Source organism: Balaenoptera physalus, assembly GCF_965194825.1.
Source record: "Balaenoptera physalus genome assembly, chromosome: 5".
NCBI lineage: Eukaryota > Metazoa > Chordata > Mammalia > Artiodactyla > Balaenopteridae > Balaenoptera > Balaenoptera physalus.
Genome location: NC_138884.1, coordinates 111,159,382 through 111,179,650, shown reverse-complemented (window position 1 = coordinate 111,179,650; position 20,269 = coordinate 111,159,382). Strand labels below are relative to the sequence as shown.

The following is a 20,269-nucleotide window of genomic DNA, read 5'->3' as shown; positions in this document are numbered from 1 at the left end:
AAGAGCATACAGATAAATAGCAGAGTTTGCTTGCTTTTCACCCCATTTCTTCTGCTGGTGACTTTTCAATTGTGATTTTTTTTTTTACTCTACATATATATATATATATTTTTTGCCAGACTTTGATTTCTAAGGCTTTATTTTGATTTCTAAAGCTTTATTTTTAGTCCTCATAAGGGACAGTTCTGATTGAGCATGCTGTGTTCTAATCTTGGTAGCAATTCTGTAGGTTAGCTCAATTTATAGAAATTAGAAAACTGGGACTCAGAGAAGTGACTTATTTTATCCACTTTGCAGGAGCGTGGCAGAGCTGACACCAGGATCCATGCTTCTTTGTCTCAAGGTTGGTGCTATTTCCTTGGGGGTTCCATGGTCATTCACAGTCTGCGTTAAGGTCCCTTCTTATAGAGGCTTGTGAATGACCCAGGCATGCACAGAGCAGAGTTGAGTAAATCCATATGGAAACTTCACGACAGTCATGGAGGTTAAAATAGACTCCTCAGCCCCGCTTGGCTAAATCAAAATTTGTTGGGGAGAGGTCTGGGAAGGGGAATTTTCTGCACACACTCCCCAAGATTGTGGTGATCGTAAGGCTGGGATATTATTAGACCTAAAGTCAGAAAGCCTGGATGTTAGCTGTGGCTCTGTCATTAGTTGCGTGTTTTTAAGCGGGACAGTTAACTCTCTGGGTCTTGTAACTGCATTTGTAAAATGATGACAAACGTAGTTTAGTTATAAGGATAACATGAGATCAAATTTCTGAAAGCATTTTTCAACCTATAATAAAGTACAAATGATTGCTATTAGTGTTTCTGAAAAGTTAGACTTAGGGTGGACTCTTGTTTGCTGGATTGCGTATTTTCCCTTAATAAGTTATGCCATTTCAAGGAAGTGTTCAGAAGAGAAAAACAAAACCTTGATTTAAAAATGGCTAAGAAAACTTAACTCACAACTCAAAAAAAAAAAAAAAAGGAATAAGAATAACATCTATGAGTGGCTTGATTCTGGTTTCAAAAAGGATTTATTTGTTATGGTTCCATAGTTTGTATTTTCCCTCAACACTTTAGAAAATAATTTATCAAATTAAAAATCAGTCTACTTGTATTTTGCACATACTTTAAATATCCATCAAAACAAATAGAACCCAGCCACAAAAAACCTTTTTTTTTTCCTTAATGCTGCTGCCAACCATAGCCTCCTTAACTGTAGTCACATTTAACCTTCAAACTTCAGGCCCAGGGTCTCCTGATTCCTGAGTCAGTCTTTGAGAAGCCTGAAGTTAGAGCAGGAGCTTGGCTAGGTTGGGTTTGGAATTATCTGTCCTAAATCAAGGAAGGTGGTGTTAATTTTCATGATTATGGCTTCAAATACTCGGAATGAGTCCTACCTCCCTGACGCATCTCCCCACTCCCCTCCAAATGAACTTGCCCTCTCTTTTGGGTTTCTTGATTTACTTTTCTTTTTTGTTTCCCCCAGCTTTATTGAGATATAATTTACATATAACATTGTATTAGTTTAAGGTATACAACATAATGATTTAATATATATATATAAATATATATAATGAAATGACTGCTTCAATGTTTATTTAACATCTATCACCTCAATATTTACAATTTTTTTTCTCTTATGATGAGAACTTTTAAGATCAACTCTCTTAGCAACTTTTAAATATATAATACAGTATTGTTGACTATAATCACCAGGCTGTACATTATATCCCCAGAACATATTTATCTTATGACTGGAAGTTTATAACTTTTGACCACCCTCATCATTTCGCCTATTCCCATCCCAAGCCTCTGGCAAACACCAATCTTTTCTGTGTTCAATATGAGTTTTCTTCTTTTTAGAGTCCACATTTAAGTGAGATCATACAGTATTTGTCTTTATGTTGAAAATGGCAAGATTTTCTTCTTTTTATGGCTAAATAATATCCCATTATCTCTATATGCCACATTTACCTTAGCCATTCATTCATAAATGAACGATTAGGTTGTTTCCATGTCTTGGCTATCGTAAATAATGCTGCTATGAACACAGGGGTACAGTTATCTCTTCAAGATAGTGCTTTTGTTTCCTTCAGGTAAAATACCCAGGAGTGGATTTGCTGCATCCTATGTTAGTTCTGTTTTTAGTCATTCATGGTAGTTCTGATTTACCTTTCAAGTTTTGCCTGAGGCTATGACTCGGACCTCCAATCTACATCTCATATCCCCTTTATCTGGGGCTCCATACCCCTTCTTGTAACTCCTAGCAGCCCCTTGGATAAGGACTTATTCAAATTAACACACCACTTTAAGCAAGAACCAGCCTCATCTTGTTAACCAGACTGTCCAGACACTTTTCCTGATTTGAAGCTTTTTCAAATTCTTGACTGTTGGTCTGCACTGGATCCCATCTCCTCTCACTTATTTGAGGATGTGGTTTCAGAAATTGTTCCCTTTCCTGTGTCATCACTGTTTTTCCTCTCTCTTAGGTCATACACATCAACACACATGCATGCAGGAACTATCAGAAAGCAAGACAAAATCTTTTATCCCATAGGACTTCTGGCTACATTTCATTTCACTGTGTTTGTTTACAATAATACTCTTTAAAAGTGTTGTCTTTACTCACTTCCCATTTTCACTTCTCCTTTTTCCTTTCTTGAACCCACTATTAACCCACCATATCATGAAACTATTCTTGTCAGTCTCTACCCAATGACATCCCTATTGCTAAGTCCATCAGTTCTCTCCTGATGGAGAGAATATTCAGTTCTCTCCTCACATGCCCTGTCAGTGCCATAATACAACGGTCTACTTACCTTGGACTGTTTTCTTCATTTGGCTTTAAAGATTCCACTCTCTCAATTCTCCTCCTACCTCACTCCCTTTCCCTCCTCACTCTTCTCTACTAGTTCTTCTTCATCCCTCCAGTCTCCAAACATTTAGAGAGTCAGACCCGGTAACTATCCTTTGTTTCTCTCCCTTGTTTCTCTCTCTTTCTACTCCCAAGTCAGATTTATTGTGATGTAATTTGGAAGAAGTAAAACTCGCCATTTTCTTGGTGTTTGGTTCTATGAAATTGGACAAACACAGATATGCATGTAATCACCACCACAATTGAGATTAGAGAATTTCTGTCACCCCAAAATTTCTCTAATCCCCTTATAGTCCTCATCTTCCTCATCTTTCCAAGCCCATAGGAGAAACTGATCATTTTTTGTGTCTATGTCTTTTCCTTCTCCAGGATGTCATATAAACAGAATCATACAATATGTAGCTTTTTGATTCTGGCTTCTTCTGTTAGAATGATGATTTGAGATGCATCCATGTTGTTGCATGTAGGCTTTTTACTGCTAAGTCATATTTGATTGTATAGATTTAACATAGTTTATTTACCAGTTGAAAGACATTTGGATTATTGCCAGTTTGGGGCAATTATGAATAAATATCCACATACAGATCTTTGACATATATTTTCATTTATCCTGGATAAATACCTGTAAGTAGAATTATTATGTCATATTGTAAGTGCATGTTTAACTTTATAAGACACTACCAAACTGATTTCCAAAGTCACGGTACCATTTTTCATTACAGTCAGCCACAAATGAGAGTTCAACTTGCTCTGTCTTTTTTTCTAGCACTGAATATTGCCAATTTCTTTCATACTCTAACTGTGGTGTGGTGGTAACCTAAGGTTGCAAAGATTTTCTCCTGTGTTTCTTTGAAAAGTTTTATAGCTTTAAGTAATATATTTATATTTATAATTTATTTTTATTTATTTATTTATTTTTTTTTTTTAACATCTTTATTGAAGTATAATTGCCTTACAATGGTGTGTTAGCTTCTGCTTTATAACAAAGTGAATCAGTTATACATATACAATATGTTCCCATTTCTCTTCCCTCTTGCATCTCCCTCCCTCCCACCCTCCCCATCCCATCCCTCTAGGTGGTCACAAAGCACCGAGCTGATCTCCCTGTGCTATGCGGCTGCTTCCCACTAGTTATCTATTTTACATTTGGTAGTGTATGTATGTCCATGACACTCTCTTACCCTGTCACATCTCACCCCACCCCCTCCCCATGTCCTCAAGTCCATTCTCTAGTAGGTCTGTGTCTTTATTCCCGTCTTGCCACTAGGTTCTTCATGGCCTTTTTTTTTTTTTTTTTTCCCCTTAGATTCCGTATATATGTGTTAGCATACTGTATTTGTTTTTCTCTTTCTGACTTACTTCACTCTGTATGACAGACTCTAACTCCATCCACCTCATTACAAATACCTCCATTTCATTTCTTTTTATGGCTGAGTAATATTCCATTGTATATATGTGCCACATCTTCTTTATCCATTCATCTGTCGATGGACATTTAGATTGCTTCCATGTCCTGGCTATTGTAAATAGAGCTGCAATGAACATTTTGGTACATGACTCTTTTTGACCTATGGTTTTCTCAGGGTATATGCCCAGTAGTGGGATTGCTGGGTCGTATGGTAGTTCTATTTGTAGTTTTTTAAGGAACCTCCATACTGTTCTCCATAGTGGCTGTATCAATTTACATTCCCACCAACAGTGCAAGAGTGTTCCCTTTCCTCCACACCCTCTCCAGCATTTATTGTTTCTAGATTTTTTGATGATGGCCATTCTGACCGGTGTGAGATGATATCTCATTGTAGTTTTGATTTGCATTTCTCTAATGATTAATGATGTTGAGCATTCTTTCATGTGTCTGTAGGCCATCTGTATATCTTCTTTGGAGAAATGTCTATTTAGGTCTTCTGCCCATTTTTGGATTGGGTTGTTCGTTTTTTTGTTATTGAGCTGCATGAGCTGCTTGTAAATCTTGGAGATTAATCCTTTGTCAGTTGCTTCATTTGCAAATATTTTCTCCCATTCTAATGGTTGTCTTTTGGTCTTGTTTATGGTTTCCTTTGCTGTGCAAAAGCTTTTAAGTTTCATTAGGTCCCATTTGTTTATTTGTGTTCTTATTTCCATTTCTCTGGGAGCTGGGTCAAAAAGAATCTTGCTGTGATGTATGTCATAGAGTGTTCTGCCTATGTTTTCCTCTAAGAGTTTGATAGTGTCTGCCCTTACACTTAGGTCTTTAATCCATTTTGAGTTTATTTTTGTGCATGGTGTCAGGGAGTGTTCTATTTTCATACTTTTACATGTACCTGTCCAATTTTCCCAGCACCACTTATTGAAGAGGCTGTCTTTTCTCCACTGTATATGCTTGCCTCCTTTATCAAAAATAAGGTGCCCATATGTGTGTGGGTTTATCTCTGGGCTTTCTATCCTGTTCCATTGATCTATATTTCTGTTTTTGTGCCAGTACCAAACTGTCTTGATTACTGAAGCTTTGTAATATAGTCTGAAGTCAGGGAGCCTGATTCCCCCAGCTCCATTTTTCGTTCTCAAGATGGCTTTGGCTATTCGGGGTCTTTTGTGTTTCCATACAAATTGTGAAATTGTTTGTTCTAGTTCTGTGAAAAATGCCAGTGGTAGTTTGATAGGGATTGCATTGAATCTGTAGATTGCTTTGGGTAGTAGAGTCATTTTCACAATGTTGATTCTTCCAATCCAGGAACATGGTATATCTCTCCATCTATTTGTATCATCTTTAATTTCTTTCATCAGTGTCTTATAATTTTCTGCATACAGGTCTTTTGTCTCCTTAGGTAGGTTTATTCCTAGATATTTTATTCTTTTTGTTGCAATGGTAAATGGGAGTGTTTTCTTAATTTCACTTTCAGATTTTTCGTCATTAGTGTATAGAAATGCAAGAGATTTCTGTGCATTAATTTTGTATCCTGCTACTTTACCAAATTCATTGATTAGCTCTAGGAGTTTTCTGGTAGCATCTTTAGGATTCTCTATGTATAGTATCATGTCATCTGCAAATAGTGACAGCTTTACTTCTTCTTTTCCGATTTGGATTCCTTTTATTTCTTTGTCTTCTCTGATTGCTGTAGCTAACACTTCCAAAACTCTGTTGAATAATAGTGGTGAGAGTGGGCAACCTTGTCTTGTTCCTGATCTTAGTGGAAATGGTTTCAGTTTTTCACCATTGAGGACAATGTTGGCTGTGGGTTTGTCATATATGGCCTTTATTATGTTGAGGAAAGTTCCCTCTATGCCTACTTTCTGCAGGGCTTTTATCATAAATGGGTGTTGAATTTTGTCGAAAGCTTTCTCTGCATCTATTGAGATGATCATATGGTTTTTCTCCTTCAGTTTGTTAATATGATGTATCACATTGATTGATTTGCGTATATTGAAGAATCCTTGCATTCCTGGGATAAACCCCACTTGATCATGGTGTATGATCCTTTTAATGTGCTGTTGGACTCTGTTTGCTAGTATTTTGTTGAGGATTTTTGCATCTATGTTCATCAGTGATATTGGCCTGTAGTTTTCTTTCTTTGTGACATCTTTGTCTGGTTTTGGTATCAGGGTGATGGTGGCCTCGTAGAATGAGTTTGGGAGTGTTCCTCCCTCTGCAATATTTTGGAAGAGTTTGAGAAGGATAGGTGTTAGCTCTTCTCTAAATGTTTGATAGAATTCACCTGTGAAGCCATCTGGTCCTGGGCTTTTGTTTGTTGGAAGGTTTTTAATCACAGTTTCAATTTCAGTGCTTGTGATTGGTCTGTTCATATTTTCTATTTCTTCCTGGTTCAGTCTCGGCAGTTTGTGCATTTCTAAGAATCTGTCCATTTCTTCCAGGTTGTCCATTTTATTGGCATAGAGTTGCTTGTAGTAATCTCTCATGATCTTTTGTATTTCTGCAGTGTCAGTGGTTACTTCTCCTTTTTCATTTCTAATTCTATTGATCTGAGTCTTCTCCCTTTTTCTCTTGATGAGTCTGGCTAATGGTTTATCAATTTTGTTTATCTTCTCAAAGAACCAGCTTTTAGTTTCATTGATTTTTGCTATTGTTTCCTTCATTTCTTTTTCATTTATTTCTGACCTGATCTTTATAATTTCTTTCCTTCTGCTGGCTTTGGGGTTTTTTTGTTCTTCTTTCTCTAATTGCTTTAGGTGCAAGGTTAGGTTGTTTATTCGAGATGTTTCCTGTTTCTTGAGGTAGGCTTGTATTGCTATAAACTTCCCTCTTAGCACTGCTTTTGCTGCGTCCCATAGGTTTTGGGTCGTCGTATCTCCATTGTCATTTGTTTCTAGGTATTTTTTGATTTCCCCTTTGATTTCTTCAGTGATCACTTCGTTATTAAGTAATGTATTGTGTAGCCTCCATGTGTTTGTATTTTTTACAGATCTTTTCCTGTAATTGATATCTAGTCTCATAGCATTGTGGTCGGAAAACATACTTGATACGATTTCAATTTTCTTAAATTTACCAAGGCTTGATTTGTGACCCAAGATATGATCTATCCTGGAGAATGTTCCATGAGCACTTGAGAAAAATGTGTATTCTGTTGTTTTTGGATGGAATGTCCTATAAATATCAATTAAGTCCACCTTGCTTAATGTATCATTTAATGCTTGTGTTTCCTTTTTTATTTTCATTTTGGATGATCTGTCCATTGGTGAAAGCGGGGTGTTAAAGTCCCCTACTATGATTATGTTGCTGTCGATTTCCCCTTTTATGGCTGTTAGTATTTGCCTTATGTATTGAGGTGCTCCTATGTTGGGTGCATAAATATTTACAATTTTTATACCTTCCTCTTGTATCGATCCCTTGATCATTATATAGTGTCCTTCTTTGTCTCTTGTAATAGTCTTTATTTTAAAGTCTATTTTGTCTGATATGAGAATTGCTACTCCAGCTTTCTTTTGATTTCCATTTGCATGGAATATCTTTTTCCATCCCCTCACTTTCAGTCTATATGTGTCTCTAGGTCTGAAGTGGGTCTCTTGTAGACAGCATATATATGGGTCTTGTTTTTGTATCCATTCAGCCAGCCTGTGCCTTTTGGTGGGAGCATTTAATCCATTTACATTCAAGGTAATTATCGATATGTATGTTCCTATTCCCATTTTCTTAAATGTTTTGGGTTTGTTATTGTAGGTGTTTTCCTTCTCTTGTGTTTCTTGCCTAGAGAAGTTCCTTTAGCATTTGTTGTAAAGCTGGTTTGGTGGTGCTGAACTCTCTCAGCTTTTGCTTGTCTGTAAAGGTTTTAATTTCTCCATCAAATCTGAATGAGATCTTTGCTGGGTAGTGTAATCTTGGTTGCAGGTTTTTCTCCTTCATCACTTTAAGTATATCCTGCCACTCCCTTCTGGCTTGCAGAGTTTCTGCTGAAAGACCAGCTGTTAACCTTATGGGGATTCCCTTGTGTGTTATTTGTTGTTTTTCCCTTGCTGCCTTTAATATGTTTTCCTTATATTTAATTTTTGATAGTTTGATTAATATGTGTCTTGGTGTGTTTCTCCTTGGATTTATCCTGTATGGTACTCTCTGTGCTTCCAGGACTTGATTAACTATTTCCTTTCCCATATTAGGGAAGTTTTCAACTATAATCTCTTCAAATATCTTCTCAGTCCCTTTCTTTTTCTCTTCTTCTTCTGGGACCCCTATAATTCGAATGTTGGCGCATTTAATGTTGTCCCAGAGGTCTCTGAGACTGTCCTCAGTTCTTTTCATTCTTTTTTCTTTATCCTGCTCTGCAGTAGTTATTTCCACCATTTTATCTTCCAGGTCACTTATCCTTTCTTCTGCCTCAGTTATTCTGCTATTGATCCCATCTAGAGTATTTTTAATTTCATTTATTGTGGTTTTCATCATTGCTTGGTTCCTCTTTAGTTCTTCTACGTCCTTGTTAAATGTTTCTTGCATTTTGTCTATTCTATTTCCAAGATTTTGGATCATCCTTACTATCATTATTCTGAATTCTTTTTCAGGTAGACTACCTATTTCCTCTTCATTTGTTAAGTCTGGTATGTTCTGACCCTGCTCCTTCATCTGCTGTGTGTTTTTCTGTCGTCTCATTTTGCTTATCTTACTGTGTTTGGGGTCTCCTTTTCACAGGCTACAGGTTCGTAGTTCCTGTTGTTTTTGGTATCTGTCCCCAGTGGCTAAGGTTGGTTCAGTGGGTTGTGTAGGCTTCCTGGTGGAGGGAACTAGTGCCTGAGCTCTGGTGGATGAGGTTGGATCTTGTCTTTCTGGTGGGCACGTCCACGTCTGGTGGTGTATTTTGGGGTGTCTGTGGCCTTATTATGATTTTAGGCAGCCTCTCTGCTAATGGATGGGGCTGTGTTCCTGTCTTGCTAGTTGTTTGGCATAGGGTGTCCAGCACTGTAGCTTGCTGGTCGTTGAGTGAAGCTGGGTCTTGATGTTGAGATGGAGATCTCTGAGAGATTTTTACCGTTTGGTATTACGTGAAGCTGGGAGGTCTCTTGTGGACCAGTGTCCTGAAATTGGCTCTCCCACCTCAGAGGCACGGCCCTGATGCCTGGCTGGAGCACCAAGAGCCTTTCGTCCACACGGCTCAGAGTAAAAGGGAGAAAAAATAGAAAGAAAGAAAGAAAGAAAGAAAGAAAGAAAGAAAGAAAGAAAGAGGCTATAATATAGTGAAGTAAAATAAAGCTATTGTAAAGCAAAGCTATACAGACAAAATCGCACCCAGAAGCATATACATATACACTCACAAATAAAGGAAAAGGGGAAAAACTAATATATCCTGTTCCCAAAGTCCACCTCCTGAATTTGGGATGATTCGTTGTCTATTCAGGTATTCACCAGATGCAGGCACATCAAGTTGTTTGTGGAGTTTTAATCCGCTGCTTCTAAGGCTGCTGGGAGAGATTTCCCCTTATCTTCCCTGTTCGCACAGCTCCTGGGGTTCAGCTTTGGATTTGGACCCGCCTCTGCGTGTAGGTCGCCTGAGGGCGTCTATTCCCCCGCACAGACAGGACGGGGTTAAAGGAGCAGCTGCTTCGGGGGCTCTGGCTCACTCAGGCCGCGGGGAGGGAGGTGTACAGAGGAGGCGGGGTGAGCCTGCGGCGGCCGAGGCCGGCGTGACGTTGCACCAGCCTGAGGTGGGCAGTGCGTTCTCCCGGGGAACTTGTCCCCGGATCACGGGACCCTGGCAGTGGCGGGCTGCACAGGCTCCCGGGAGGGGCGATGTGGAGAGTGACCTGTGCTCACACACAGGCTTTTTGGAGGCGGCAGCAGCAGCCCCAGCGTCTGACGCCCGTCTCTGGGGTCCGTGCTGATCGCCGCGGCTCGCGCCTTTCTCTGGAGTTCGTTTAGGCGGCACTCTGAATCCCCTCTCCTTGCGCGCCGTGAAACAAAGAGGCAAGAAAAAGTCTCTTGCCTCTTCGGCAGCTGCAGACTTTTTCCCGGACTCCCTACCAGCCAGCTGTGGTGCGCTAACCCCTTCAGGCTGTGTTCACGCCGCCAGCCCCAGTCCTCTCCCTGCGATCCAACCGAAACCGAAACCGGAGCCTCAGCTCCCAGCCCCGCCCGCCCCGGCGGGGGAGCAGACAAGCCTCTCGGGCTGGAGAGTGCTGCTCGGCGCCGAGCCTCTGTGCGGGAATCTCTCCGTTTTTCCCTCTGCGCCCCTGTTGCTGTGGGATCCGCGCTGGTAGCTGCGGCTCGCGCCCGTCTCTGAAGTTCGTTTAGGCAGCGCTCTGAATCCCCTCTCCTCGCGCACCAGGAAACAAAGAGGGAAGAAAAAGTCTCTTGCCTCTTCGGCAGCTGCAGACTTTTCCCGGACTCCCTCCCGCCTCGCCGTGGCGCACTAACCCCTTCAGGCTGTGTTCACGCCGCCAGCCCCAGTCCTCTCCCTGCGATCCGACCGAAGCCCGAGCCTCAGCTCCCAGCCCCGCCCGCCCCGGCGGCTGAGCAGACAAGCCTCTCGGGCTGGAGAGTGCTGCTCGGCGCCGAGCCTCCGTGCGGGAACCTCTCCGCTTTGCCCTCCGCACCCCTGTGGCTGCGCTCTCCTCCGTGGCTCCGAAGCTTCCCCCCTCCGCCACCCGCAGTCTCCGCCCGCGAAGGGGCTTCCTAGTGCGTGGAAATCTTTCCTCCTTCACGGCTCCCTCCCACTAGTGCAGGTGCCGTCCCTATTCTTTTGTCTCTGTTATTTCTTTTTTCTTTTGCCCTACCCAAGTACGGGGGGAGTTTCTTGCCTTTTTGGAGGTCGGACGTTTTCTGCCAGCGTTCAGTGGGTGTTCTGTAGGAGCAGTTCCACGTGTAGATGTATTTCTACTGTATCTGTGGGAAGGAAGGTGATCTCCGCGTCTTACTCTTCCGCCATCTTCCCGAGGACCCCCTATAATTTATTTTGAGTTGTTTTTTCTATATGGTGTGAGGTATGGGTAGAGGACTTTTTTTTCCTGTTAGTGTATCATTTCAATCTTAGGGAAAAAGCATTCAGCCTTTCACCATTAAGAATGATGTTAGCTGTAGGTTATTTGTAGGTGACTTTAACAGATTGATAAAGTTAACTTCAATTTCTAGTTGGTTTGAAGTTTTCAACATAAATGGATGTTGAATTTTATGAAATGTTTGCCTGCATCTCTTGAAACAATCATATTGTTTTTCTTATTTAGTCTGTTGGTAGGGTGAATGCATTGATTGATAAGTCTTGAACTAAACTTAGATTCCTGGGTAAAACCATCTAGGTGATCATACATTATTCTTTTTATATATTGCTGGGTTTGATTTCGTAGCATTTGATTGAGAATGTTTCCATCTTTAATTTACCCAGGGTAAATACCTGTAAGTATTTGTATGAGGGATAATGGTCTGTGATTTTTTTTTTTTTTGAAAATGTCTTTATCTGGTTTTGATTATAAGGTAATGCTGGCCTCATTGACCAAGTTGGGTATTGTTTACTTTTTTTCTGGAATACTTTATATACAGTTGGTAACATAGATTCCTTAAATCTTTTGTAGAGTTGCCAGTGAAGTCATCTGAAAAATGAGAATAAAAAAAAAAAAATAGGTTAAGTCTACTTACCATAGAGCTCATATAAACATAACTTTAAGAATTGAAAATTCTTATCATGACTGTCTTGATCTAGGCTTTTTGGCCAATCCTGAAATAATTGCTATGAGCATGGGGCTACACTGACTGGTTTAGGTGCAGGAAACATCTTCCTCCCTGTAACTGAGCCAGTCTCACTTAAAAGACTGAGACTGGGAAAAGAAATTTCCTCTGATGGGAAATAGGGCATAGTTCCCAGAGGATGGGTGAGTGGATGCTGAGTACAAACAAAGTTTCCATAAATTACCAAATTGTTTTCTGCCAAATCACAAAACTGGGGGCCAATGTGTAGAAGTCACAGAGAGATAACGAGGATTTATTTTTAAGTAGATGAAAAACTTGATAGCAATTAGAATGCTTCAAGGAGAGAATAGATACCTTTAAAAAGTGGAGTGCTCTGTATCTCTAATGGCATTAGTGTAAAAGATTGATGATTGCCTTCCGAGGTACAGTGGATTAAATCATAGAAAAAGCATATTTTTATTTCAACCAGATCCCATCACAAACCATAACTTCTATGACTCTATCATTCAAAGATATCCCAGGTCAGTATAAGATTACTCAGTAAAGGAACGGTCTGGTCAAGAACTTTCGTGAATATTCAGAGATAAGGCCATTTTAGAGCAAGGTAGGCAGAGAATGATGTTGGAAATGAGATTAAGTCTGGGTCTGGTGGTAGGTGTAGACTCCGGAAGTAGGAGGAAACAGTGGCAGAGGGAAGGAACATCAAACATATATTGAAAAAATTGTCCAAAATTGTTTGGTACTTAACACAATGCCTGACACTTTGTAGATACCAAAAAATGAATATCAACATTAAGAATAATGATGTGAATGAATGAACATGTGTGTGGGGACAATAAGTAAACCAATTTGGCTGGGGTTTTGAGCTTTATAAAGAAGCAAATTATTGGGAGAAAAAATATGGTACAGTGCTAAATCAGAGAGGTTCTTGAATGGCATGCTAATTAATCTCTTTAAATGTTTAAATTATCTATGGGGAAGAAAAAAGGAAGGTAAATGCATGGAAATTTTATTGGTGAGGCACTATTTTGACCCTCCTATATGTATCCAAAAATTTCTTAATACATTGGTCCAGCATTATTTTGTGTTTATTGCATTTAAGCTTCTGACTGAACTCTTTCCTCTGCAGTAACACTCAAGGCATTTTGAAATAAGAAGAATAACTATTTTATTACATTTTTAAAGTCTAACCATATTGGCAATCCACTTTTACTTTGAATTTTAGTTCTTCTTTTCTATTCTCAGAATCATTTTTTTTTTTTTTTTTAAGTGATGGATTTTTTTTTTTTTTTTTTTAGAAATTCTTTTTTTTTTAAATTTTTTATTTATTTATTTATTTATTTATGGCTGTGTTGGGTCTTCGTTTCTGTGCGAGGGCTTTCTCTAGTTGCGGCAAGTGGGGGCCACTCTTCATCGCGGTGCGCGGGCCTCTCACTATCGTGGCCTCTCCTGTTGCGGAGCACAGGCTCCAGACGCGCAGGCTCAGCAATTGTGGCTCACGGGCTTAGTCGCTCCGCGGCATGTGGGATCTTCCCAGACCAGGGCTCGAACCCGTGTCCCCTGCATTGGCAGGCAGATTCTCAACCACTGCGCCACCAGGGAAGCCCCTCAGAATCATTTTTGAGATTTTGTTTGTTGTCATTTCTCTGGTGACTAAATGAAGGAAAGTAATTCCATGTGGATGTGGTATCTAAACTTCAAATTTCCTTGATAATATGAAATTCTGTTCTTTGTGGGCTATAAATATGTAATGTAATAATCCATGGAGTCAGATACTTTTATCTTGGTTACAAATGTTTCTTACTTTTCTTTCTAATACCCATACACATAACCACTTTTTACGGAAATTCTATGACAAAGAAGCTCATCTTATATAATTTTGTGAGTTTAAATTTTTTTCATAATCTCCCTGAATTTTCAGTAGGTTTTAAAAAGTGCATCTACAAAGTTAAAGTAGAATATTAAAAAATAGTATTTTGGAAAGAAAGTATTGGATTGGTAACCAGACAAATTGGGTTCTTGTACTATGCCATGGACTGGCCGAATGACTTTGGACAAATCTCTACTTCTGTATGCAATTCAGTTGCCTCTTTCGCTATGTGAGAAGATGGATTAAAATAAATAATAGCCAATACATGGAAGCAACTAAATGCCCATTGACAGATTAATGGATAAAGAAGATGTGGTATATATTGATCTATACAATGGAATATTACTCAGCCATAAAGAATGCCATTTGCATTAATACGGATGGACCTAGAGATTATCATACTGAGTGAGGTAAGTCAGACAGAGAAAGACAAATATCATATGATGTCACTTACATGTAGAATCTAAAAAAATGATACAAATGAACTTATTTATAAAACAGAAATAAGACTCACAGACATAGAAGACAAACTTATGGTTACCAAAGGGAAAAGAGGGGAGTAAATTAGGAGTTTGGGATTGACATATACACTCTACTAGATATAAAATAACCAACAAGGACCTACTGTATAGCACAGGGAGCTATACTCGATATATTGTAATAACCTATAATGGAAAAGAATCTGAAATATAATATATATATGTATTTATATGTATATACATGTGTGTATATATGTGTATATATATGTATGTTATATATATATGTAACTTTGCTGTACACCTGAAACTAACACAGCATTGTAAATCATCTACACTTCAGTAAAAATTTTTACAAAAAGAACTTAATTTTATACTCAGTATGTCTTATGATATTCACTGGATAAGTGTTATAAATTACTAAAAAGATTCAGGGTTAAGATATTGCAATTAACTTTGGACATGTTGAATTTTATACGGCCACTGTGGGTTTTTAGAAATTCCTCACAAAACCTTAGGAGGTAGGTCTGGGCAGAACACATATAGAAAGAATAGAACATCTTAAATATCTTACTCCATTGTCTTCTAAGAGAAAGTGTTAGTGTCAAAAATTTTGATGGGTATCTAATATTCTTCCCTTTATAAGTGACTTGGTCTTTTTTATGTGGATGCCCAAAGTTATTTTTTTCCATTCTTTCTATTTTTATGGTCTTTGCATTATAATGTCTTAATATTGCTGTAAAGGGTTAAATTTCCCAGGTGTGTTGTGTGTCTCTTATAGTTCCAAGTCAATTTTTATTTTATTTTAAAAAACTTTAATAAATTATAGTTTCATTTTATCCTTTCATTTTCTTCCAAACCAAACCCCTATTAAATATTTGTTAGATCTTCTTTGCTTATTTTCCATAGCTATCATTTTCTCCTTGAGTCTTATTTATCTCTAATATTTTGTTGGTTTAATTTTTTTCTCACTTTTGTCTTCTGTTTTTAAAGATATAATCTATATTTGGTGTGTGTTTTGTGTTTCTTCTACTTGAGTCCTCATTTAAGAAATAATGTTTTAAAAATTTTATTCTGTGAGTTGTAACCTCTTTTTTCAAATCTTTCTTTCCTCCAGTTACATAATTTATGAACTTTTTCTACTTTTGATTTATGGGCTCTTTAATAGCATCTATCATTTTCTCAAGTCTAAGTGTTTTAGAAATATTAGTTTGCAGTTTTTTAAATCTGTTTCACAGACTTGTATTCTTTTTTTATTGAAGTATAGTTGATTTAATTGTGTTAGTTTCAGGTGTACAGCAAAGTGATTCAGATATATGTGTATATATATATATATATACATATATATATAGTTTTTCAGATACTTTTCTATTATAGCTTATTACAAGATATTGAATATAGTTCCCTGTTCCATACAGTAGGTCCTTGTTGGTTATCTATTTTAAAAATATATCTGTTATCTGTTAATCCAAAATATATCTGTTATCTGTTAATCCAGAATCTTAATTTATCCCTCCCTCACCCCATTCCTCTTTGGTAACCATAGTTTGTTTTCAGCATAGACTTGTACTCTGTCAGGGTTTCATTGTCTGTATAGATTTTATTCCAATCCTAATACTGTTTTTTATACTAATTTCATATATCATTATTTTCTGATTCTTGTTTTGACATGAAATGAGTTTTCCTGTACTTTTAGAAGGATGGTGATGAGGTAGGACTGTTTTTTAAGCTTCACTTTTCTAAAACTTTCTCTTTTGTTGTTATTGTTTTTGTTTTGATATGATAAAAAATATGGCTTCAAACTTTCTGATAACTACTCAAAAATTTCTGGATATTTTCTTTTCCTTCTTCCTGTTTTGCCTGTTCTGCTCAATTTATAGTCTCCCTACAATAGTTAATTCTCAGGATGGGGCTTTGTCCTAGAACAGAGCTTTGAATGGTTTGTTTAGAAAATTTCATGGGTCTCAGACCACTCCAGCACCTTACTGCAGTTCCCTTGCATTTTCACATAAGTTGGAGTGTATAGAACCTACTCCTGGTTTTGGTTGCTAGCTTCCCACTTTCCAATGAGTACCGTTGGTGGGCTCAGTGATGTGCTGACCAAATTCCCTTCCAGGAATGAAAGCCTTGTTATTCCATCTGCTGGGAGTATTGCCAAAAGATGATCCTCTATAAGGATTGCTACTGCTGGAAAAAAAAATCTGCTTCACCAAAGGTCCTATATCCTTGTAGGATTTGTCCACAGTCAATGACTGATCAATATAGAGGTATAATAACCTCCAGGCAACACAATCTCGGGACAATGCCAGAAGTCTATTCTAGCTCCAGAACTCTCCAGGAGATGTGCTGAAGCCGTCTTCAAAACTGTATCACAGCTGAACTTTTTCCCCTGCTCTACTTTAGTAGTGCTTCTATTTTCTCCCTTCCACAGGTATAGATCCTAAGAGCACTCCCTAATAAATGTCTATTACGCAGATTTTCCTGGTGATGCAAACTGCAACTATACCTGTGGCAATATTGCAGCTTTTTTGCTCTTGGGGCTTCTAAATGCCCCATTTTTCTTCTTTCTGCTTTCTGCCATACAGATGTTGGTGTAATATCCATCTCACAGCTGTTGATGGCTTGTCCCTACCTACTTATATTTCTGAGGTTTGTGAAGATACTTAATCACCTGTTTTTACTGTAGAAATTGTTCATTGGTTTTTATTATGTTATCTTAGTTTTTCTCTTTGTTTTATTTTGGGATGGTGAGAGTTGAATTCTAGGAGATCCAAAAACTACTGTGCTTCCACTACTATATTTGCCCCAATACTATCTCCTACTGCTCAACCCTTTTGAAAATATTTACATAGAGAAAAATGGAAATGTGCTGGTGGCTTGAGGAGGAAGCAGAGTCAGAAAAGACATTTTATGATAAGAAGTTCCCATTAATTGTATTCTTTAATTTAACACTGAATTGAGGAAATAATCTGAAAAGGACAAATAATCATAAGACCTGACTTCAAGTCCTTATGTTGCCAGGTGCCTTGTGATCTGAGTAAATTGTTTATCCCAATTAAATATCAGTCTCAGTATCTGAAAAATGCAAATACAAATACATTCCCTGGCTATATTGCAGGAGTATTGTGAGGATAAAAACGCAGTATTTCAAGTGGAACCTCCAAATAAACATGAAGCAAGTTAAGAGAAACTTAATCAGAAAGTCATGTAAAATGTGCACAATTTGACAAATTCAGCCACCGATGAAAGTGACAATAAGCCAAAAGAGACTAATTGGCATGCATTAACTCCAGGAACACAGTTTTCAAGCAGTTCCAAGTGGGTTAAAGGAAGACAGCTTGGATTTTTCAGTTTTACCATCAAAGCCTCCAAAGTGTTCAAAAAAAGGTTTTACAGAGGTTAATCTATGGCAAGCACAGTTGACTGGTGCTGTTGACTTCAGAATGCAAATGTGTTTGTTTTGGCAAAGGGAAAGAAGATGAATAGAGTGAAAACAAAAGAGCCCATTTCTTCTCTAACTCTTTTCAGTGATCTTACAACAATAAGCACTTTCTCTCCTGGGGAGACAAGATTCCTAGGAGGGAATATAAAAAGAAAAATTAAAGGAAAGGAAAAAAGTACACAAAACAAAATAACCTTATTGCTCTGAGATGCGTCCTCATTCTTGGCTTTGTTTTATATCTTAATTGTTGTTGTTGCAGGCACTTAATCAATACTCACTACAGAGCATGTGGCTCCAAGCTTTCTTCCATAGTAATTTTGAAAAATATTTTTTTAAGTAAACCATTGTCATGTAACCAAAAGCAGGATTTGAAAGCAAAACAGATAATTTTCCTAAGGAATATTGACAAAAATCATACAGAGAGAACTCCAAATCATGGAGTTTGGCATTATAGAAATACATATGATTTCAGGTCATTATTTAGACTTATTTAAGATTGAATGGCCCAATGATTCTGAAGATTCATGTACATAATCTCATCACTAAGCATTTGTATGAGGCTATCATCTTTTACTCCAGCAGGACCATCAATGTATATAGCACAGTAGATATGAAAAACCAAGATGCCACATGTGGCTAAAACAACTGTAACTGGCAGTAGGACATAAGCGTTGAGATACAGAAGCAAGATCTCTGGCTTTTCAGAAATACTCTGCCCACATAGTATAACGGACAAAAGTGACTCATTCCATAAAAAGTCATAGAGAGGGACACAATGTCACTGACAGTGAGGAAGATAAAAATATGACAATACCAATAGAGGCTTAGGTTTTCTTCCCTTTTCCTATTTGCAATAATACCAAATGTCAAACATGGCTTACAGAGTAAGAGAAACTGTTTAACACACAGAACTGAGGATATGCTATAAAAGAATCTAGATAGGTCGTAGGACGGCTCAAAGAACTAGTAGATGGTCCTCAGTGGAGAAAGTACGGAAAAACAAGATCCCAAGGGAGGGAAACTCATTAGAAAGGATTTAAACAGAGAATTGCTTTCGATGATCTTGACTTCAGTTGTCTAGCCTGTGCCAGAAAAATTACACATATGTTACTGATTTTTTTATTTTTAATTAATTTTTATTGGAGTATAGTTGATTTACAATGTTGGGTTAGTTTCTGCTGTACAGCAAAGTGAATCAGTTATATATATACATATATCCACTCTTTTATAGATTCTTTTCCCATATAGGTCATTACAGAGTATTGAGTAGAGTTCCCTGTGCTATACAATAGGTCCTTATTAGTTATCTATTTTATATATAGTAGTGTGTATATGTCAATTCCAATCTCCCAATTTATCCCTCCTCCCCCTTTCCCCTTGGTTACTTATGATACTGATTTTCTTTTTTCAGTTGGTATCAGTGAGTCATTGTTAGTGATTAGCTTGGAATTCTGGGGGGATGAACTAGATTCCTGAAGAGTAGAGTCATGGAAATGTTGCTTAATTTTTTTTAAACTATCATAGGTAGATGCAAAATATTGAAGCTAGTGATTAGACACAAGTATTTAGCATAATGCTTGCCACAGATGATTCATCAGAAATAAAATTTTGTTGAATGACTGAATGAATTGGTACTTGTGTAAAAGGCATTAGTCAATTAAACAGCACTGGTTCATGGAAAATGGGTCAGGGCAACTAAATGTATTACCATTTTGAGAGGGTTGTTAGACTCAGAAATAAATACATATTTTTAAATGATTTTAGAAGACGTGGCAAAAATCTCATGGTCTCATCATGTTCAAGATATAGAAATGTGGGTTATATGACAGTGTAATAATTTAATTCATAAGTGATTGCATAAATCATAAGGAAAGAATTAATGAATCAATGTCAGACTCATCAAAGGCCCCTAGTGATGCATCTGAGGGTTTTGTCTTTAACCCTGTTCTATTTAATACTTTAATTAAACACTGATCTGATTACAGGTACATGGATAGATGTAGATGACATGAAGTAGAGAGTATAAACTATCCTGAGCGATACAATCAAGATTCTCCAGAATCCTGACAGTGTCTTGTAATTATGAAAAAACGAAGAAAGAAATCTCATATGTAATGGTCTTTTAATTTTAAATAAAAACTCATGAAGTGAGGTTAGGTCATTAATTCTTCTGCATCGTACCTACCTCCTTCAGATCTCCGAGAAATACCGGATAAACATAAGCAATACTCAGACCTACACATACGTCTCATTAACATGTAAAATATGATCTGTCCCAAGTCAGTGTTTTTTGGCTGACACTGATGATTTACCTTTTTGAGGAACATGAGATAGTCCCTTTCTCTTTCTTTTGATTTAAAGTTGGAAATAAGCTTAAGAAGTCAGCTATTTGTTATATTCTCTCTGGCTACACGTTCCTTCTTTGAAATTTTAAAATCCAAATTTAATATCCCAGTCACAAGCATCCTGTATCAAGACTGCCATCCCAAAATATAGATTTCCTCTTGGATCATATCATA

At 37.8% G+C, this 20,269-nt stretch overlaps 1 long non-coding RNA gene across 3 annotated transcripts in view; it reads left to right on the top strand.

The window, feature by feature from the left end:
• LOC309660911 overlaps nucleotides 1-20,269 on the top strand; it is an 88,626-nt gene that overhangs the window by 13,638 nt on the left and 54,719 nt on the right. For all 3 annotated transcript variants that reach the window (XR_014263705.1, XR_014263706.1, XR_014263707.1), the window contains one exon: nucleotides 298-343. This is a non-coding gene — a long non-coding RNA (uncharacterized lncRNA). The remainder of the gene's footprint in view (nucleotides 1-297; nucleotides 344-20,269) is intronic.